This window comes from Haematobia irritans, chromosome 3 (assembly GCF_050003625.1).
Source record: "Haematobia irritans isolate KBUSLIRL chromosome 3, ASM5000362v1, whole genome shotgun sequence".
NCBI lineage: Eukaryota > Metazoa > Arthropoda > Insecta > Diptera > Muscidae > Haematobia > Haematobia irritans.
In genome coordinates, this window is record NC_134399.1 from 175109481 (window position 1) to 175134035 (window position 24555).

At 30.5% G+C, this 24555-nt stretch overlaps 1 protein-coding gene and 1 pseudogene across 3 annotated transcripts in view; one reads left to right on the plus strand and one right to left on the minus strand.

Annotated features, from left to right (window-relative positions):
* MICAL-like (protein) overlaps nucleotides 1-24555 on the minus strand; it is a 254246-nt gene that overhangs the window by 89641 nt on the left and 140050 nt on the right. The window lies entirely within an intron of this gene.
* On the plus strand, nucleotides 4440-5402 carry LOC142228955 (protein disulfide-isomerase A6 homolog; annotated as a pseudogene).

A 24555-nucleotide genomic window follows, 5' to 3' on the forward strand; every position in this document is an offset into this window, starting at 1 on the left:
AAAGACTAAAGACTCAAACTTTCATGAAGAAAATATGAATGACCTTTAAAAGCTGAAAATGTGGAATTTAGACAATTTATGATGTTTTAAATAAATCGTTGATATAAACAAAAGGCTTAAGTCACATATTTGCAAGTGAGAAGTATGTATCCGTACATCTGTTTTTCTAGCGCAATGACAAACGTTACTGAACGTTAAAAAATAGGAAAAAAGATTAAAGATAAATGAAACTTTTGTCCCATCCTATTCTCCTGTATATTTTAATATTTTATAAATGCAAATCCTGGTATAAACAAAAGACTTAAGTCACAAACTTGCATGTTAGTAATATGAATTCCTTAATTATATTAAGGAAAATTTCTCTCTTTTGAACTTAAGACAACAGTTTTTACTTTGAAGTGTGTCATAATTTGGATTTTTTAGCTGGCATTTGGTGTGAATACTTCTTTAATTAATATATCACAAAAAGAGAAAGAGCCCTTCATAAATGAGGTCTGTATCCAAATTTTAATGGCATTGATCCTAGATTTAAAGCCAGATAGGTCGCTAAAAATGTCTTTATTTGAAAGAAACCGCATCTTTGGTTCGGAATCAATACCAAAATTCTCAAGGGAAGGCCAAAATCTTTGGATTCAAGTAAACTGTTTTTGAGTGTGTGATAAATATATATGTCCGTCTATCTGTCTATCTATATTATGGCGCAACGACAAAAGTTACTGAAGTTGGAAAAAAAATCGCAAATTGTTTACCCTCCTATTCCATAGTCCTGTCTTTATATTGTTTCAACCCACTGTACAAACATCAATTTCCCAATGATCGTATCAATATCAATATGAAAAAAAAAAATAAAATAAAATATTAACACCATCGTTATAAAGTGAAGTGGATGATGTGATGCGAATGGTAGTGATATGTTTGTAAGTATTCCATTCCATAAAGTCCATAGCTCTCTAGCATAAAGACACCGACAACAATTTATGCCATTCAAAAAAATCTACATCACGAAGAAAGAAAAGTAGCTTAGCCTATAATTTCTCATATACTATACACATTTGATTATTATTAATTTCACTTTAATTGAATTTTTGTCTCTCAACTGATGATATATCTGAGACTTGCATTACGTTTTACGCTTCCAAAGTCCGCTTTATAAAAGTTAAGAGAATGAAATCGAATTGACCGATCACACAAGCCTAACGCAATGAAATATTGAATGGAAATATAAAATAGGGATGTCGATTGGGAGAGGGGTTTTTTTATTATAGAAAATGGGGATTGTAATTTTTATATCAAAAGGATTGAAACAAAAATGAATTTACAGTTTATTAGCCATTATTACGTCTAGATGCTTATATACGAGTTGTTTTATATATGTTTAAATTAAATTTAAAATAAATTTTTGCGAAATATGACAAAATTTGTTAGTTGAAAATCGTCATATACCGAAGGCCATACAGAAAAAAGTAAAGTTACACAGGAAGGTTTCGGAGATTTTCAAATCGAAAAACTGTAGTGTTCAGTGCCAAGACTGAAATTAAAATAAATTTTTGCTAAATATGACAAAATTTGTTAGTTGAAAATCGTCATATACCGAAGGCCATACAGAAAAAAAGTAAAGTTACACAGGAAGGTTTCGGAGATTTTCAAATCGAAAAACTGTAGTGTTCAGTGCCAAGACTGAAAGTTCTAGATCGAGACTACTGGGTCCAGGTTTTCGGGTGGCCGACCCAAGACAAACGATTTATAAGAAAACACCACAACATTTGCAATAAAGTTCCTTGTCTTGGTAAAAAGGCGGAATCGACTTTTTGTAATCTTCAAAATGAAGTCAAATCGAAGTTTGATATTAAAATTGAGGCAAATCGGTTTTGATGGTGGTCAAAATCGACGAATTCAGTTTTGATGGTGAATTGAAAAGGGAATGTGATGATTTCTTTTTATGATGACAATTTAAAAACGTCGTAATTTTGTACGTCTACATTCGAAATTAAAATAATCCCGAAACTCTAAAATCAACAGGTCAAACAAAAAAGAAATTTGTAACTTTTATTTTTAATTAAATAATTTGTTGTTTCGCTAAGAACTATGTTATAAAACGCATTACTATGTAACAAAACGAAATGAAAATAAGATTAAGGAACATGTAAGTTATATGAAAAGATGATGTACAGTGGGAGAAAAGATGATTCAATTTGTAAGAGGAAATTTCCCAAATGTTTTCTCCATAAGGAGTTAGCATAAAAGGGCCCAAAATTGAGTTATCTCTCCCAGCCAGATCTATACTAAAGGCTGTGGAAAGGTTCATTCGCCCGAACCGAAACATGTACAGTCCAGGCGTGTATAGATTTGTATCTGGCGTTTTCTTTTCAATGGCTCTATTAACCATGTTCCTTAATCTATATCTGTCCATAAAGCTCGAAAAATAATTGTATAGTTAAGATTTTTTATTTTTTTAATTGTTTGGAAATTTAATATGTCGTCAATATTGTCATCCCTAGATATACCAAATTGTGATACATACAATGTATGTATGTTTGATCATTGTAGTTTGTTGGAATAATTTGTGATTTTCTGAAGTGATTATAGGTTGTTAAGTTATTAAAATGAAATTAATATAATAATATTTTTTATGGAAAACAAGTTATGCCAGCAGAATATAACAACATGCGGCAGACAGAGAGGCTTCAAATACATCCGACATTTAACATAGAATGAAGCAAGACCACATCATTCCAAGACACGAGACTGTATCACCGTCATCCACAACCGGTGTTTCGAGGGGAAATAGTCAATCATTCATTTCAAGCCACTATAAATGATTGTCATTTTATGTCATGTTTTGTTTTTAATTTAAGCCTTTAAACATAATTTTCATAATATTTAAATATCAATCAAATTTAAAGATGGACCAATATGAGGGAAATGGGGTTTGGATTTTCAAAAACTCACATGCAATCGTGCGTCTGTTAGCCTTCAATGTAAGTTTAAATCACAAGAATCAAGGCAATTGCATACTTAGGAAGGTAGCTGGTTAAAATACCATCAATCATTAATTTTACGCGACTGAGTGGAAATTGGTAACTGGTGTGTCTTAATTTTTTTTTTTTTGAAAAAAAAGCTACACTTGTTTATATATCTCTCCCGAGAGCTGAAAACCCACATTACGACAAACCACCATGTATGGATCTTGATTGAAATTATGATGAATTTAGCTTGAGTCACCCATTTTGTTTATCACTTTATAATTGAATTGTTTTTTTTGTTTTGTTTTTTGCTGTTGACTACTTTTTTGTGCATAAAATTTAATTAAATAAACTCGTCAATCTGATTTAAATCTCATTCGTTGTATATTTGGGTGAAAAGTGAAATTTCTATAATTAATATTTTTGATGGATGTTGAGATTGTTTTTATTTTTGCCTTTTTAGTTTTATTAATAAATTTGTTTAAGGTTCATTAAATTGAGGAAATTATGATCGTACAAGAATTTTGTATAAACATTTCGGGCATACTCAGAAATGACTGAACAGATTTATGTGAAATTTTGAGGTGCATTGGGTACACTGAGAAAAACAGTGAACCCACCAGGAAGAAAACTTTCGCTTAATTTTAGAAAATTTTTAATATTTGTAGAAAATTTTAACTAAACAGTATTACAAACGTTGGCATAACGCCGATGTCATAAAAATAAGTAAATATTTTACGACAAATCAAGAAAATTTATTAGACATAACTAAGTTTTTTCACTCGTTAAAGAAATTTTGTAGTTTGAAGTAAAAACTTGGAGTTCAAAATTGCAAGAATGTCTTTAGTGACATTCGAAGTTCATGGTGGGCGCTTTTGTAGTAAAATTTACAAATTTGAAGAAATTCTGAACTATTTTGTTGAAGACACGAATTTGGTTAATCTTTATGCTTCAAATTAGTATGTTTTCTTCCTCGGTTTAACATAGTTAATTTAACTAACGTACACAAAAAATTATTAGAGTAAAGGTAACTTTCTCCAAACATAATAATTCCATGAACTAAAATAAAAGTAAATTGGCTTTAGTGAAATAGAGAGTTCACTTTTTTTTAAGTGTATAATCTTTATTCAAACAACGTATACTTGGTCCAAAAGATGTGAAACTAAGATATTTATTTTAAAGATTTTGGTATTTATTCTGATCCAACGAAGCGGTTTCCTTAAAACAAATAGATTTTTTCAGGGCTTTTTAACTTTAAATCAAAAATTATATCTACAAATAAAATTAAGATACAGATCTCATTTATGGAACCTTCATATTAACAAAGCAATTCACATACAAATAAATGTCACTTTAAAAATTCAAATTATAAAAGAAACTAAAAAAAAGCAGCTCATAACGTCAAACTAAATGTCAGTAAAAAGTAAATAAACAAATACAAAAATGTTTGTTTTGATTTTGTGTTACTCATAAGAAATGTTTCTTATTGGTATGGAAATACATTGTGAGTGAAAAACATTCAACTGAGTGCAATATTTTTGGAATTTCTGTATCCAGTGATGCCCACTGTTTGGGGGATGTATTCGCCCAGTGACGCTGTTATTGAACTAACTTCCTCCAATATTGATCGGCTTGTGGTTGGTTCAACATGATGCAATTTGGGTTGTTGAATTCTATGCAAACTGGTGTGGCCATTGTGAGAGTCTAGCCTCAGAATACAAAAAAATGGCCAAAGGATGTCATCAAAGTAGGAGCTGTGGATGCTGATGAGCACAACAATTTGGGTGGTCTATATGGTGTACGTGATTTCCCTACAATCAAGATATTTGGTGCTAATAAACGCTCACCCACGGACTACAATGGACAATGTACGGCAAAAGCTATTGAGGAGCCGGCTTTGGCGGAAGCTAAGAAAACAGTTCAAGCGGCTTTTGGAGATGGCAGCAGTGGTATCTCCTCTGGTGGAGATAGTGGCAAAGATGATGTAATTGAATTGACAGATGATAACTTTGATAAATTTACTTTGCAATTCTGAAGACGATTGGTTGGTTGAATGTTTCGCCCTTTGGTGCGGTCATTGGAAAAATTTGGCCACTGAGTGGATTAGAGCTAAAGGGTAAAGTTAAACGGGGTGCCTTAGATGCTACGGTAATCAAAGCAAGGCTGTTGAATATGGTGTAAGAAACTATCCTACAATTAAATACTTCCCCGCTGGCAAGAACAGCTCACCCGATGCCCAAGAGTACGATGGTGGATGCACATCCTCTGACATTGTCACATGGGCATTAGAGAAACATGTGGCAAATTTAACCCCCCCCACCAGTATTGGTAGAGATTATCGATGAATCCTCATTTTATGATGCCTGTGAAGGAAAATTATTGTGCGCTATCTCTGTTTTTCCTCATATACTTGACTGTGATGTAAAACGCCTCAAATAGAATTTAAATTTTAGACGTTAATTACAACAACATAATTTAAAAACATAATTAAAAAACATAATTTAAAAAATGTCAACAATATTTTTTGAAATTTTGATGGGCCGTTCAAAGTCACCTGATGAAATAAGGCTACCTCATAAATAATTGTATCATGTTCTCTATGCCCTCTATGGCCTCTATTTAACTCTGTCTTTTAGTTCATTGAATTATTGTTTTGAGAAAGTTTCCTTGACTTTAAAAATTCCTTGCGTACATTAGTTAAATAAACTAAAAAAGTGTAAAAATTAAACATAAAGAATTACTAAATCGTGTCTCCCACAAAATAGTTGAAAGTGTTTGAAAATTTGTCAAAGGTAGGAATTGCAATAAGTATCAAAAATGTCAAATATTTCAAAATTTGGTGATGTCGCTTTTGTGTTTTTTTTTTCAAAAAAATTTTGAAAAAATCCACATTCGGCTTTTGCGATGATAGACTTTTACGGCCAGTTTCATGGAGCTCCGCTAGGTTTTAATTGCCAGTTAACAGAAAGTAAACTGCAAATATCTTCTCTCCGGTTAACTTTAACTGAAAAATTTTCGTCAGTTAAGTTCCTAACTGGCCTATGGAATATAAAAGCAAGATGACAGCTTCGTCCCCCAGCAAAAAATTTGGAAGTTCTTCTCAAGGCACAACTTTAAAAGAACTTCCAAAAATGCCCTCCCAAAGATGTTCTTTATTTTAACTGCAAAGGAAGTTCATTTGAGTACTTTTTTATAATCCGTTTTTTTCATATTTTTAATGGGAAATTTATTTTTTGTTTGTTTCAAATAAGTTAAAAATTAATAAAATTGTACAAATTATTGAAATTTAGCCGAAAAAATGTTAAATCCTTTCTATAAAAATTACGAATTTTTGAAAATATTTGATGACAATCGTTCCAGACAAGCCTTATATAATCATTAAAAAAATTTAAAAATTATTTATTTGTCAAAATATCACAAAAATTCTTAATTCACATCCAAAACACTAAATTCACCTCACACCTTAAGAAGTGATGCAAATTCAGTGCAAGCGGCTGTTGAAATGATGAGACATCCGTCCTATGACAAGCCCATGTTAAATTCATCGTTTATGCGTTAATTTGGTACCACTTCCGGATCCAAAAAGAACATTTTCACTACTTTTTTGTCGACGCTTTTTTTTTTTGCTGGGCCATGATACGGTTTAAAAGTTGGTTAGTTAACGGAACACTAACGGAGCTTTATGAAAATGGGGGTTAATGTTGCAATATTTGGTGTATTGTCAGCTTAAAAAGGATCATCATTTCGTTTCAATTCCAATTCAAATTAAATTGGTTTGATGACAGACACTCTCCCAAGCAGATCGATTAAACGAATCGGCTCCCCAAATTATATTTAAAGTTTCTACATACTCGTACACACAAAAAATATCACAAAAAATTTTCGAATTAAAATTTTAATTGAATTCTAACAATTTTGAAATCGAAAATTTAATTGGGTCAACAAATTTTTTGTAATTGAAACAAAAATCAATCAAGAAAATTAATAGTATCAATTTCATTTTTAATTGGATCAATTAATATTTTTATTGACGTTGGTAATTGATACTATCATTTCTGTGATTAAAGAAATTTCAATTAAAAAATTAATTGGAGACTACATCAGATTTTAGTTTGGGTTTTAGAGGAATTTGAAACGTCTCGTCTAAGCGCGCAAGTAAATACCACGAAAGGACGCCTCTCATAGGACTTGAAATGTAAATTGAAAGTCTGACTAGAAATCATAAAAAAGTAAGTTTTTTATCCGCATTACTCGAATGGGTACGAGAAATCTGATAAAAATTGAGATTTTTAGAAGCCAAAGAAGTCAAATAGGGAGATTGGTTCATATGGGGACTATATCAAAACAGATACAAACTATTTTCGCCACACGTGTTTGTGGACCCATCCTCTAGATTTCCAATTTCAATTGTCAAATAAAAAATTAGATTTCTGGTAGAGGTGGCACGTGACACGAAATTGTCGTGACTCACGAAAATCTTCGTGACTCACGCGTGAGTCGTGAGTCACGAATGACAAACTTGTTATACCCCCATCACCATTCTATGCTGGTGGGTATAAAAATGGAATTCTACACAGAAAACAAAGTAGCTCGTAATTTATGACAAATTTTGAACTTCAATTTAGGTAATCACACTTCTTCCCATTTAGTTAAACTTTCAAGAATTTTAAGAAAATATCGTAATAATTATTATTTTGAAATCTTTTGCAGTTCATGCGACTACTGTAGTTTGAAATTACAAAGATTTGGTCAGTTTTTTTTTCTGCCAGTCACGAAATTGTTACTTAAACAGATTACAAAATATTTTCATATCAATTAGTTCAATTTTATAAAAATTAAGGATTGCTTTTCTTCAAAAATGGTAGTAAACTTGACTATGATTTGACCCTTACGACATTTTTATGACGGTAAAATTAAAGTTAATTTTTTTACTATTTTGCACGAAATTTTTAGTCAATTTTAAGGATATTTTCTACTATTAAGTAAAATCAGCTACTTTTTTCTGTCTAGATGTTAGAAAAGATGAAATTCTTTATGGGAGAAAAAAAATCACACATACCTCATCGTTTATTTTATTGTAAAACTTGCGCTACTAATCAGATTTATTTCAAATAGTAGGGGAGCAAATGGAGAGTTCCTGAGGTGAAAGCAGGGTACAAGCACTTTATTGCAACCTTTATGGAGAGATCGGCTGCTCTTTATTCTTGGTTTCTAATCGTAATACTGAACCAAAATGCTTCAATGATTGACTTCAAAATGTCTATACTATTTGTATGCATCGTAATTGGAAGCAATTGTGAAAATGTTGTCATGATCTTCTTTACGAATTTTTAAATTCTCTTCGATTTCGGGAACTTTTATTTCCATTGCAATGCAATATCATTACAATCAGTTTAAAAAACGTATAAATTCCATGGAAACAACAAATTGAAACATTTTCTCTAATCTTGACAATGAATCTACTTAATGTTATGTTTCAATTTCTCAACTTTTCTTTTCCCAGCATCCCCAACTCTCAAAAAAAAAAACAACGATTGCCCTAATTTGTTTTTCTTTGCTTTTTATTGCTCTTCAAATACATTTAAAGTTTTTTTTCTAGTTTTTGTTTTTTATCATCTATCCAATGAAGAGAAGAAAAAAACCGAACGCAATTTTCTCAGAAAACTTTTATTACAGATTCAAAGATACTATGATGAAGACAACGCAACAGACGAGCCTTATACATAGATGCAACGACAAGAAATTGATTTACAAAGTTAAACCACAATGAAATTATTAACATAATGGTTGATTGTTGTTGGATTTTTTTGGTTCGATGCTGGATTCGATGGATTATTGTTTGAGTTTAAAACAGAGGGGACAAACCTTTTGATAACTTGAGGTGGACGGACAGAAACAAATAGTCCATGATTATAACAATGTAAAAAATTTGATTTTCAGAAAGCTTCAATTTGAAGAGGAGGGAATACTGTCGCACTTTCTACATAACTAAAAAAAAACAAATTTTTAAATTATAACTTGCAGTACTTTTATTTCTATAAATGCAAATGATTAACACAATGATAAATTTTATCGAAAAAATGATATAATATTTTAATGATTTTTTTTTATATTTAATTGATCATTGCATTTTTTTTAATTATCCTGAATTGCTTTATAATATATCACAAAATCGGCATGAAAATTCGCAATATGAGATCTGTATTATAATTTTTGTTTTATAGAGACTAAACTCCAAAAAAGCTTAGTTGGATGCAAAGATTCTGACCTTCCCTTAAGAATGTTGGTATTGATACCGAGCCAAAGATGCGGCTTCTTTAAAATAAATAAATCAATAAAATTAAAATGACAATACAGAACTCATTCATCAAATTTTCATTTTCTTTTCGCGGTTTCTTAATAAAGGTACTCACGTACAAACATATGCCAGTTTAAAAATCCAAATTATAACGGATGCTTCAAAGAAAAAATGTTTTCTTATATCAAAAAAAAAAAAAAAAAAAAAAAACATTAAACCAAAGGCGCTAAATCCTCAAAATAAGTCTTAGTCTATATTTTAAGAGTTTTTATCTTGAATCTAAAGTTTCATTATTTCACTTTATTTAAGGTAAATTTCTTTAAATCAAAAATGTTTTTCTTTACTTTAAGTAAAATGAGCCTTAGTTCAAAGACATGCGACTTTAACGGAGGGACGCAAAATTACGAAATTAGTGTCCTAATTCAATTAATCAATCAATTGAAGCAAAGATAATAAACTTTATTTTAATTAAAATTTCATTATTTTAAGGATATTTGTCCTTAATATTTTGTAAATTTCGCATCCTAAAATTGAGGTTGCGTAATCTTTAATACCACTTAAATATTTTTTTCAGTATAGATTTTAAGCTGGATAGATTCTAAAAATATGTCTTTATTTTAAAGAGATCCCATATTTGGCTTAGAATAAATACCAAAATCTTTAAAGGAGGGTGAAAATCTTTGGATCCAAGTAATTTTTTAATAATAATAAATAATAATAATAATAATAATAATAATTAATAATGATAAAGTTTGTCATTCCGTTTGTAATAAAAATCGAATTATAGATTTTCGACTGTATAAAGTATATTCTGTCCGTCTGTCTGCCTGGGTGTCTTTTGTAATCACACTACAGCTTTCAATAATGAAGCTTTCGTGCTACAAAAACTCGTCTCTTGTCTGCAGGGACCCTGTTAGCCCCACACATCGTCTGATCCAGCTGAAATTTAGTACATGGTGTAAGTATATGGTCTCTAATAACTATGCAAAAATTGGTCCACATCGGTCCGTAATTATATATAGCCCACATATAAATCGATCCCCCGATTTGGCTTGCGGAGCCTCTAAGAGAAGCAAATTTCATCCGATCCGGTTGAAATTTGGTACATGGTGTTAGTATATTGTCTCTAATATCCATGCAAAAATAGGTCCACATCGGTCAATAATTATATAGCCCCCATATAAATCGATCCCCCGATTTGGCTTGCGGAGCCTCTAAGAGAAGCAAATTTCATTCGATCCGGTTGAAATTTGGTACATGGTGTTAGTATATGGTCTCTAATAACCATGCAAAAATTGGTCCACATCGGTCCATAACTCCCCCATATAAACCGATCCTCAGATTTGACCTCCGGAGCCTCGTGGATGAGAAAAATTCATCCGAATCGGTTTAAATTTGGTACGTGGTGTTATTATATGATCTTTAACAACCATGCAGGAATTGGTCCATATCGGTCCATAATTATATGTATCCCCCACATAAACCGATCCCCATATTTGAACTCCGGAGCCCCTTGGAAGAGTAAAATTCACCCGATCCGGTTAACATTTGGTAAGTGGTGTTGGTATATGGTATCTAACAACCATGCAAAAATTGGTCCATACCGGTCTTAATTATATATAGCCCCCATATAAACCGATCCTCAGATTTGACCTCCGGAGCCTCGTGGATGAGCAAAATTCATCCGAATCGGTTTAAATTTGATACGTGGTTTTAGTATATGATCTCTAACAACCATGCAGGAATTGGTCCATATCGGTCCATGATTATATGTAGCCCCCATATAAACCGATCCGCAGATTTGAACTCCGTAGCCCCTTGGAAGAGCAAAATTCACCCGATCCGGTTGAAATTTGGTACGTGGTGAAATTTGGTACATTGCGCTAGTATATGGCCGCTAACAACCATGCCAAAATTGGTCCATATCGGTCTATAATTATATATAGCCGAACCCAAAAATAATCTACCAAAATTGTATTTCCATAGAAAATTTTGTCAAAATTTTATTACTATAGAAAATTTTGTAAAAATTTAGTTTCTATTGAAAATTTTGTCACAATTTTATTACTAAACAAATTTGTGTCAAGATTTTTTTCTATAGAAATAGTCGTCAAAATTTTATTTCTATAGACAATTTTGTCAAAATTTTATTTCTATAGAAAATTTTGTCAAAATTTTATTTCTATAGACAATTTTATCAAAATTTATTTCTATAGAAAATTTTGTCAAAATTTTATTTCTATAGAAAATTTTGTCAAAATTTTATGTCTATAGAAAATTTTGTCTAACTTTTTTTGTTTAATATATACCCCGTATGGACTAACTTACAATTGAGAAGACGGTGTTAAGAAATTTTATTTCTATAGAAAATTTTGTCAAAATTTTATGTCTATAGAAAATTTTGTCTAACTTTTTTTGTTTAATATATACCCCGTATGGACTAACTTACAATTGAGAAGACGGTGTTAAGAAATTTTATTTCTATAGAAAATTTTGTCAAAATTTTATGTCTATAGAAAATTTTGTCTAACTTTTTTTGTTTAATAGTAGTTCGATTGTGAATGACAGTCTTTAGTACAAGTTTCTATGCAATCCATGGTGGTGGGTACATAAGATTCGGCCTGGCCGAACCTACGGCCGTATGTACTTGTTTATTTTCATTTTTAGGTAGCCCATTACCGACTGATTAAACTCAATTTCGATCAAAAACCATCTACTGTATAAATCTTCAAAATTTAGATCAGAAATCATAAGCAAGATTATAGTTCCATTCGATCTGCTTCAACTCTTAAACAGAAATTTAAGATTCCCTCTAAAAATTAAACCAAAATATGTTTCGATCAAATTTACTTGAAATTATAACTATAAATTTATGGACTCAAATGTCCATAACGTCCCTAAGGACTTACAATTTACTACAGATCTGAAATTAACGGAATTTGCATAATTTTTTATACGCATCTAAAATCGTGGTATTATATACATATGTACTATATATGACAATTAAGGGGAGATATTTTCGAAGAAAATATTTTTATGTGTTCCATGGTGGTTTCGGCGGACCGGAATTTTGGCCGTATATACTTGTTTATTATATTATATTTATTTGTTATAACTTTATTATTTTAAGATAATTTTTTTATGCTTTATTTTTTATTAACCTTATCTGAATATTTATTTTCTTAAAAATATTGTTACCCAATTTTAGAGAATGTAACCATAACAACATTGTATACAACAAATTACATACAAATCCAAAAAGCCTATTGCTTGCTTACATACATATGGGTAATTATTATATTCAATTATGGAGACTGTGACAAAACAATATTTGAGGACTTCGTGGAAAAAGCCCTAGTGCAATAAAAACTTTCCTATTGAAGAAAACATGGCCTTAATTATAAGTGGACGGATAAATGGTCTAATAGGATTATGAATCGACATATTGTTGGACTCTCTAACATTATGTTTGCCTTTGTAACTGCATTACAAACTTCTGAAGTGCATTTAAGAGATGTACTTCGAGCCTTGTCATTCGCCCCTTACAATACTGCAGTATGAACAATAACAATAATGGATCGAGTGTTCATGTTTTCATACCAGAAAAAGAAGAAGAAGAAAAATAAAGCCTATGTATGAATGAGTGTGCTTGCCATGTGAAATACTTGGTTGGAGTGATGACAACAATTACCCACAAATATCATGAACTTCAAACATGGCCAACGCAAGACAAGATAGATTTCAATATTATGCTCTTTGTGGTACTCTAAGCCGTGTTCAAGTATGATGTGTTGAAAGAAATGTCATTAATGCATTTCATAAATAACAACAAAAAGAATGAAAGCATAAACAAGAACAACAACAACAACCAAAAAAACCCCCAAAGAAAAATGATACTGCAATTAAGTTTTAAGCGAATGACAAAAAAAAAAGAAAAACCCCTACGTCAGTGAAACAATATACTCTGTCGCACAATGACAAATAATCTAGTTTATACGAGATATCTGTGAATAGTACAAAATGACAATACAGGAACAGTGAGCAGAAATAAAAATTAAATTAAAATGTTATTTTAATATTAAAAAAAATTAATAGTAGGCTTTATAGCGTACACATGGATATTCTCAGAAATTGGAACAAATGTTATATATCAAAAAGAAACAGTATATACGGTTACATGAACTAAAAACATAAATGAAGCAAAAATATTTACTAAATTCATACTTCTCTCACAATAGTTAATTATTTCTTTAAATTTGTAAATTTTACTACAAATGCGCCCATCTCACTAAAGACATTCTTGCAATTTTGAACTCCAACTTTTTGCTTCAAACCACTAAAGTTTCTTTAACAAGTGAATAAAATTAATTATGTCTAATACATTTTTTTTTGTATTTGTTGAAAAATATTTTCTTCTTTTTGTAATATCGGCGTGATGTCAGCGTTTCTAATACCGTTTAGTTAAAAAAAATTCTAAAAAAATCCAGATTTTCTAACATTTTTGGGTTCATTGCTTTTCCAGTGTATGGATCAGAGAATGAAGTTGACCCATTTTTGTCGACGGTGACTAACATAAAATTTTTGTCTCCGGCAGCGGCGGCTTGACGGCTAACAATTATCCATTATAAAATCAATTTGAAGTTATTCGAATGGTAATGAGATTAGTTGTACAATCAAACTTACAATTAAATTTACATTGCATTCAAATTTTCGGAGCAAAATTTTTGCAAAAATTATTATAGCAACTTGAAATTGATTTATGGTGTGCGGAAAAGTTTGGAAAAATACGACAATTATTGACACATTTTTCTGATTTAAATCGATATTTTTGATTAATTGACGCCTAATTTTGAGTCGAGATGAGTCGACATATTCGGCGGCGCCACTAGGCGGCTTCATTCTCTGGTATGGATTCTATATTTGTTCTTGATCGGTTTATATAGAGATGTCTATAAATAACAATGAATCGATATGAAGCAATATCCGCATCGTAATTATAAATTGACATTTCAACTGGATCTGATGAGATTTGTTCATCCACGAGGCTTCCGAAGTTAAATCTTGGGGTGTCGGTTTATGTGGGGTTTATATATAATTATGGTCCGATATGGACCATTTTATGTTAATGACATTTACTGCTTCGATTAAATTCTGGGGTTGGTTTATGCACACAGAAAAAAACTGATTCAATCACGAAATTAATTGGTCCAATTAATTTTTTAATTGATATGTCTTCAATCTCGAAAATGATAGTATCAATCACAGTTTTATTGGGCGTTAAAAATTACTTGTTTAAAAAATTCATTGATTTCATTAGCAAATTTTAATTAATTTTTTTATTGATTCAATTGAAAACTAAATTGATATTAATTGCTGAACTCAATTATTTTTTATTTTTATATTGAAAATTTAATTGATATTAATTGAAAAATTCAATTGATTTATTAATTGAAAACGTAACTATTTGACTTACGGCCATTTTCATGTAGGCTTTAACTAACAGTTAAAAAAAAAGTAAATTGCAAATATCTTCTCTCCGCTTAACTTTAACTGAAAAAATTGTCAAAAACATATATAAAACATATAGGCAAGATGACAGATATGTCCACAGTTTTAAAAGTTCGTTAACTAACGTAGCACTAATGAGCTTAAAGAAAATTGAGTTATTGTTTTGAGTTTGACTAAAATATTGATTAAATTAATTTTTTAATTAAAATTCAAAATACTTCCAATCATTTTTTTTAATATTGATTGTTTAAATTAATTTTTTAATTAAAATTTAAAAAATTTCCAATCTTTTTTTTAACTGGCTTAGCCCTCCGAGTTTGAAAAAGTTTTTAGTATTAATGAGGTTTTTAATTGGAAACATTTTATTTATATAGGGGCTTCACCTAAGGATGGTCCGATATTGTATATTTGCAATACCATTCGACCGACATCAATAAATATATAACGAGATGAATCCCAGCAAAAAATACTTCAGCAGTAAGAGTTTAGTTGCGCTTTTTGGTACACCCTCAAAAAAAATCGCTTCTCTAACATATATTCCAAACATATTTTGCAGGAAGCACATATATTATTGGATACTGCCGAAACATTAATATGTTTGTTTTATGTGAGCATATTATATGTTTGGAAGCATTTTGAGTCCAAAAATAGTATATGCTTGGAATAATTCCTCAAAGAATATTGTGCTCATTCCCTCACATAATTTTCACTTCCACGAAATTTTTGAGTTCTTCGCATCTTTTTCTGTAATACAAATATACTGTTTTTTCAAATGTCTATTCTCTTGGTTCCGAATGTCTATTCTCTTTATTCCGAATACTCATTCTAATATTCAAATTAAATGAAACAGTTTTCCGAAACAACATACAAGCGGTTTCACAGAAATTGCTCTCATTTCATTCTCTCGCTGTGTTATGTTGATATCTTTTTATTCAACCCTCCCGGTTTCCATCTCTATTTCTTTCTCTATACTAACTCTCTCTCTCTCTCTGTCGCTCTCTGAATAAAGTATCACAACATATATATGTTTACTCGAAATTTGTAAATTTATATATGTTTACATTCACACATACTATTTTTATGAAACATTCATGCCCCAAACATAATATATTCTAACATATTAACATATGTGTCCCAAACATTTTGTGTTAGTTTAGGAACATTACACGTTTGCACTTAAATATATTGTGTTTAAAAATTGTGCCCGAAACACATTTTGTTTATATCGGAACATATGAAAAACATATTTTTCTAACAGTGTATATAATAAAGTAGGCAGTGCATCCACACTGCGGTGGCAATAACGTAAACGAGTAATCAAACTAGTTTATGATCATTCGTTTACGTTATTGCAACCAATTCATGTAGTATAGATGCATGCACTCTTATAAAAATATGTTTTTCATATGTTCCGATATAAACAAAGTGTGTTTCGGGCACAATTTTAAAACACAATATATTTAAGTGCAAACATGTAATGTTCCTAAACTAACACTAAATGTTTGGGACATCTATGTTAATATGTTAGAATATATTATGTTTGGGGCATAAATGTTTCATAAAACTCATATGTGTGAATGCAAACATATATAAATTTACAAATTTCGACTAAACATACATATGTTGTTATATTTTATCCAAAGCGACAGAGAGAGTATAGAGAAAGGAATGGAAACCGGGAGAGTTGACGAAAGATATCAACATAACACAGCGAAAGAATCAAAAGAGAACAATTTCTGTGAAACCGCTGGTATGTTGTTTCGGAAAACTGTTTTATGATAAGGCCAAAAATTTGATATGCTTAAGTCTAAATATTATTTAATTTGAATAAAGAGAATGGACATTCGAAACCAAGAGAATATGTATGTGTGGACATGTGTTTTGTTTATCATTTTGGCATTATGGGCACAATTTTTTTCTTGGTTCGTTAAAAGAAATCAGGGGTCTTCATAAAAATAACGAAAGGGCACTATACTCTTTTTAGAGTTGGGACAGCAAAATGAAATAAGGAGGAAATAGTGAAAAATTACACGGTAAAATGTATAAAAACAAAGCTTAGTTCCTCTTTATTAATAAGTAGTCCAAGAGGAGTTGACGGACACCTTCAAATATAAAAGCGGGCATTAAGTTCGAGTTTTGCAGCTAAAACAATTTAAAAGGTTTATTTTCTTTAAAATGAATTATTAAAGAAAAATAAAAGGCATTTTAGAGCGATGATGTTAAATGCTAGTAAAAAACTGTTCACGCCTAAATAAATATATGTTTATATTATAAAATTATTTATGTATGTTTATACTCGACTCCACGTTCTTCTTTTGTTAGTTTTTGAATTCCTTCCAAATTTTAAAGTTTTGTACCAAAAACAGTTTTTTGTTACAAAATTGTTATTTTTGCAATAAAAAAAATAATATTTTATCCAAAAATCAGTCAATTACGTTTATATCAAGCACTGTTAATGACTATAAATCTTTAATAACCCACAGTTTCATTATAAAAATTTAATATAGTATAAATATAAATGTGTAAATTAAAAAAAAAAAAAAACAAAAAAAAAAACAAAAAAACAAAAAAAGTGTTCGGTCGGAGCAGGGATTGAACCCACGACCCTTTACATGCAAGGCAGACATGCTAACCACTGCTCCACGTGGCAAACAAATGTATGTTTCTGTTAAATAATGTTATGTTTGCATGGGCTCGTGGGCGCTGCAAACTATGCTATATAAATGTAACTTATAACGATAATTATCTGCTGGTGACCATGACAGCTACGTAGCCCAGTGGATAGTGTGTTGGCTTACAAACTGTATGGTACTCGGTTCGATTCTCCGTGCAGGCGAAAGGTAAAATTTAAAAAAAAATTATAAAAGTGAATAATTTCTTCAACATTATTTGTATTACAGAAAAAGGTGCCAAGAATTAAAATATATCGTGGAAGTGAAAATAACGAGTATGTTAGGGAATGAGCACAATCGTCTTTGGGAAAAATTCTTCCAAGCATATAATATTTTTGGGCTCAAAATGCTCCCAAACATATAATATGTTCACATAAAACAAACATATTAATGTTTCGGCAGTATCCAATAATATATGTGCTTCCTGCAAAATATGTTTGGAACATATGTTAAAGAAGCGATTTTTTTTGAGGGTGTGAAAGGTAGTGCTGTTTTCCTTCTCGTCAACAATGCTATACTCAAGATTCACAGCAAAAATGGAGCACTATTTCATCTATATTGCATGAATTGGTTGCAATAACGTAAACGAATGATCATAAACTTGTTTGATTATAGCCACCGATTCATGCAGTGTAGATGCCCTGCCTACATTACTGTATACCAAAAAGCGCGACTAAACTGAAGTATGGGGTTTATATCACTTCTTATATATCACTTCTGAGCAATATTTCTATTAAAATGAGTAATTATATCAACGCTATGTAGAAGCTGCTCTAAAATACATCGAGACATCGCCCACAAAAATTAGCACTGATTCGGTTGTTTTGTAAGCAGTTGGTACTGCCTCTCTCCCTTACAATCCTGCTGAAATAGTGCTCCATTTTTTGCTGGGATAGAAATATTTCTAAACATATGTAGATCACGCACACATCGAAATGGGTAGTATTCGATTTAAGCGGAATTTTTTAGTGTTCATTTAAAATTAAGAGTATTTTAACATTAATTCGATTAATGTCATAAAAATTATTTTATTTATTTATTGATTAATTACATTTACAATAATATTATAAATATAATTGTAAGCTTTGACTTTTAGGATCTTAAACTTGATTTTGACAATTGATTTCAAATAACCCATAAGACGAATTTCGATTAAGTGTGATTGAAATCTTTCAATATAATAGTCATATGATGACTTACAGGAGCAGAAAATTATTTCATCTCAAGAACACTGTCATTACAAGCTACATAAGCAAGTACAAAAGATAACAATTAGGGTAACTTGTACAATATAGATTCCATATATACATTTTCTTATAGAAATAAAAACAAAACACAAGTTTAAAATCTCAAGATATAAATGACCTATAATTTTTTCAATTACCATATTTATATGAGAAAATTCTCGGTTTTCATATCTCAAAAGGGGAAACTTTTGAAATATTATCAATGAAAAAAAATTCAAAACGGGTGTTGACATGTATTACCAGAGATTTCAATTAATTATGGATATCATTACCAACCATAATGGTTATGGTGATGGCGATGGCAGAGAAAAAAAAAAGAAACATCCCAGTCATAACAGTAACCATAGTGATATCAATGGGATGGGAATTTAAAATATAAAAATCCAACATATCTACATTTCATATCTTTATGAATGTGGCAAATGATAACGGTTGGTTTACTATTACAAGTATATACGTAAATATTTACAAAACAAAAAGTTGAAATCATTGAAAACTGCTTAAAGGCAACAAAAAGATGAAGGGGTAACAAAAACCGCATAAAACATAAACAATATTCATAAATAAATATGGATACTTGATCAAGCTAAGAGATAAATTTAGCTCCCTATCTTTGGATGAAATATACTACTAAAACATATGAAATGAATAAATACACTGAAAAAATAAATATGTTGCTCAAAGAGTATAAATATCTCAGAATCAGGATAAATTTGTCAATCAAAAATCTGACGAAAAAAATCTACGAAAATGTTAAAAGGCGATTTAACGTTATATTAGTTTATGACTAATTTTTATTGGTTTTAGTTACATTTTGCTAAATGTTAGAAAATTTTTCTTATGTTAATTATTGTTTTTTTGCTTACTTTCGTGACATGAACAAAAAATAACAGAAAGAAAGTTGTATACCAATGATATACACAATTTTACTAATTTCGAAATTCACACAAAAAAGTTCATATTATAGGTTGTACACACAAAGAAAATTTCATTAAAAGTCAGCCAACGAAAAATTTTCATTGATATAACGAAACATTTTCACTAACAATGAAAATATTCGTTAATAGTACGAAACGTTACGTTGATTGGCAGAAAATTCGTAATATTAACGAATTTGTTTCATTGGCAGAGTTTTAAAGACACATTTCGTTAATACAACGAAACTTTTTCTATTAGTGTATGTAATTAAACTAAGAAATTCTACTTAATTTGTGTCTCTCTTGAACTTCGTATAGCGTCAAAGGTAATATTAACAAATTTTAACTGTCATTTTTTTCCTCCCAAATTTGAAACCTTTTGAAAAGAAAACAAAATTGTTTTTAATACATTTTCTTCAATTTGACGAACAGTGTTAAGTTAATAAAATATTTTTTTATTCTCACCACCATAGAATGGTTTTTAATAAGTTTGTCATTCCGTGTGTAACACATCGAAATATTGACTTCCGACTATATAAAGTATGTTATATTCTTGATCAGGGAGAAATTCTAAGACGATATAAGCATGTCCGTCTGACCGTCTGTCTGTCTGTTGTAATCACGCTGCAGCCTTCAATAACTGCGCTATCGTCCTGAAATTTGGCACAGATTCGTTGTTTGGTTGCAGGCAGGTCAAGTTCGAAGATGGGCTATATCGGTCCAAGTTTTGATATAGTCTCCATATAAACCGATTTCTCGATTTGGGGTCTTGGGCTTATAAGAAACGTAGTTTTTGTCCAATTAGCCTGAAATTGAAAATCTAGAGGTACTTGAGGACCATAAAGAGGTGTGCCACGTTTTGGTATAGCCCCCATATAGACCGATCTCCCTATTTTGCTTCTTGGGCGTCTAGAAACTGTATTTTCTATCCGATTTGCCTGAAATTGAAAATCTAGAAGTATTTTAGGACCATAAAGAGGTGTGTCGAAAATGGTCCGTATCGGTCCATGTTTTGGTATAGCCCCCATATAGACCGATCTCCCGATTTTGCTTCTTGGGCGTTTAGAAACTGTATTTTCTATCCGATTTGTCTGAAATTGGAAATTTAGAGGTATTTGGGGACCTTAAAGAGGTGTGTCGAAAATGGTCCGTATCGGTCCATGTTTTGGTATAGCCCCCATAGCCCCGATTTTGGTTCTTGGGCGTCTAGAAACTGTATTTTCTATCCGATTTTCCTCAAATTGAAAATCTAGAGGTATTTCAAGACCATAAAGAGGTGTGTCGAAAATGGTCCATATCGGTCCATGTTTTGGTATAGTCGCCATATAGACCGATCTCCCGATTTTTATTCTTTGGCTTCTATAAACTGTATTTATTACCCGATTTGCCTGGAAATCTAGAGGTATTTTGGGACCCCAAATATGTTTGCCGAAATTGAGGTGTATCGGTCTATTTTTTGGTATAACCCCCATATAGACCGATCTCTCGGTTTTACTTCTTGGGCGTCTAGATACTATATTTTCTAGCCGATTTGCTTGAAATTGAAAATCTACAGGTATTTTAAGATCACAAATAGGTGTATCGCAAATGGTGCCTATTGGTCCATATTTTGGTATAGCCCCCATAAAGACCGATCTCCCGACTTTATTTCTTGGGCTTCTAGAATCCGTAGTCTTTATCCAAATTGCCGGAAATTAGAAATATAGACGTATCTTAGGACTTCCACTATTCACGTCAAATTCACGATCGTGCAAATTTGGCGTTCTTAATTCCACGTTCTTGTTTTGAACCAGCTGGGTTGCACAAATCACCCAAAAATTCACTAAGGAGGAAATCAAAATAAGTGGAATCAATATACTTATTTTAATTTATTATTTTTTTTAATGAAAAATGTATTAAATATAAAATATTTTAAATTTTTTACGCGAGTACATTTTTTAACCGGAATTACATCCATTTTGGACATAATTCAACTTTCACCAAGACTTTTGCAAGTGAATTGATTTCACGAAAATTCCGGTGAAAGTGGATTGTAGGACAACAAAATCGTGGAATTGATTCACATTCACCTGAAAGTGGATTTGCGAAGATGGGCATAAGTCTTTTTATGTTTTGTTTTATTCAAAAAATTAAAAAATATGTATATTTTTATAGTAAAATTTTATTGAAAATATTGTTAGGAACAAATATTTAAATTTCAAAAATTCTAAGGGAATAAAAAAATATTTTAAACTAATATTTTAAACTAAACAACTAAAAACTAGATTTGTTATTATAGAAAAATGTCTATAATTTTATTTAAAAAAAAAAAATGCCAAATGCCATTGCGCGGATATCGTCAACAAACAATATTATATAAAACTTTTGAACATTTTTTGAAAGAAATCGTAAAGAAAGATGGCATAAAGGTTTCAATATAATTTTTTTGAAATTTATAAAAATTTTTAAAAAGTTATTAAAATTTTATTGAAAAAAATCTATATTCTTTGCTAACAAATTTCAATTTCTAAAAATTGTTTCTTTATTTTTTGAAAATTTATTTTAAAAGAAAATTAATTCGAAGTGTACCATGGAAAAAATTGGTTGTCAAAAGTCCTTACAATCTAAAACTTCAACTACCCTTTTTCATAAGCGTAGGAAGGCCTCTGGGGAGGGGGCTTAGACCCCCCCAGAAAAATTTTAGCCCCCCCAGAATTTGAAACTCTATTTATGATTTTCCATTTTTCAATAAATGTCAATAGTTTTTTTTTTTTTTTAATTTTTATAAAAATTAAACAAGTATATACAATCGCACAAAATTCCGCTAATCTTTCATGAACAATCGAATTACTTGGTTTGTGGTAGCAGTTGCCGATGGCAATGTTTGAAGTCCGATATTTATGAAATAAAGCTGTGGTTGAACTTTTGATTGATTTAGTTTAGTCAATTTAATTTAAAAAAATAGTAATTGATATTAAAACTATTCTTTCATAAATTAATATCTGCGAAAAAGCGTCGCCAAAAAAGTAGTGAGAATGGTTTTTTGGGTATAGAAGTGGTGCAAAATTGGCGGAGAAGCAATGAATGTAATATGAGCTTGTCATAGGACAAATGTCCACCGTTTCAACAGCCGTTGCAATGAATTTGCATCACTTCTTAAGGTGAGATCCGAATTCAGTGTTTTGAATGTGAATTAAAAAAATTTGTGATACTTTCCCAAATAAGTAATTTTTATATTGTTTTTATGATTTTTAATGCATTCTGACGCTTGTTTGAAACGTTTTTCCTCGAACAATTTCCAAAATTATCGATTTTTCAATAATGGATTTAGCAGTTTTGTGGCAAAATTTGAATAATTTGTACCAATTTATTTATTCTTACTCTTTTTTAAACTATTTGAAAAAAAGAAAACAAAAAATTACACATAAAAATATGAAAAACAATTAAATAAAAAACTTCCTGTGTAGTTAAAATAATTGAGGGCATTTTTGGAAGTTCTTTTAAAGTTGTGCCTTTAGAACAACTCACAATTTTTTTGCTGGGAAAAGTGTGGAACTACTTTTAGTTGCTTTATTATAAATCAATTGACGAGTTATTTTGATGTCTAATTTTTTATTCAATTTTATGAAATAAAACATTAATTGAACCTATAAGTTCAGTCTATAAATTTTTAGCTAGGGGGGCTATAGCCCCCTCTAGGAAAATTGTCTAGCTACGCTAATGCCCTTTTTGATGCATCTGCTCTTTTTACCACAAAAGCCATGGTGCGGATATCGTTTGTTGCCATCATCCATCATTTCACAGGAAACTCATAATTGTACTTATTTTTTCACGACAATGATGATGTTAAAGATGACTATGATTCACAACAACAATAAAGTAATAAAAGTACGTAAAAAGTACGGGACCAATGAGCAAAAACATCATGAAATAAACCAAAAAGGTTCCCATCATAGTCAAGAACATCTTGAAAATAAGACATAAGTCTAGAGGGAACAAAGACAATGTCATGAAAAAAAAATAAAAAAAAAAAATAAAAAGACCCTATCATGCAGTAGATGATATTCTCGACCCAATATGGAAAGTTAATGGTTCAAAGTCAAGTGTCGGATGCGATGTGTTGACTAAAATTAGGGGGGATCGGTGTAGTAGTACTCCAGTCTTATTGTAGATTTAGGGAAGATGAAATTACTCGTATAGAATAATTCAAGCAACAATCAGACAACACGCAATGGTAATAAAATTTAATTAAATTATTTTCTAGACGTGGCCTACAGCGGGACAGAAAGGGTAATAAAACAGAAATATAAATTTTTGTTCACACTAAAATCATGGAAAAAATCTCAAAAGTTTTTCTCTACATAGATTTCACCTCAAAATGATAGGACGTAGTTTATTGTCATTTTGGGATCCCTAATAAACGATGTTTTTTTTTTAATATATTGATGTTAAAAATTTATTTTTTTGTAATTTTTGTTTGCTTTCTAAGGTGTGGCTGCTTTATTTGTGCGTTTTAGTACGTGAAGTTTTTTCGAAATCTTTATCGAAGAGTTTTGTCGTTGAAAAAAAAGAAACTCCTTCTCCAAATAAAGTATGCAAAGATCATTGATAAACAAATAAATTCAAATATGAATGAACTCCCAGACAGTGTGTTTTTGGCCTCGAAAAATATTGAAACGCTTAAGATGGAAAGTAAACATAATTCTCAGAACGCAAGTTCAATAACATCAGACAGTTTTGGAATTGAGAAGGAATCCCAAAAATAAGAGATGTAGTGGAATGGTTAACATGCCTATCATTGATTTGCAGTATGTTTATCTTGTCCTTTCTGCGAAATATATTTTCACGCTGGGACATTTATATTTTAGGGGAAACAATACAAAAACAAAATAATTTCTATAACGAAGCATTCGTTTTAAAATTGAAATAAATTGGAATAAATTTTTTTGTTAAAATAAGAAAAATTTTAGT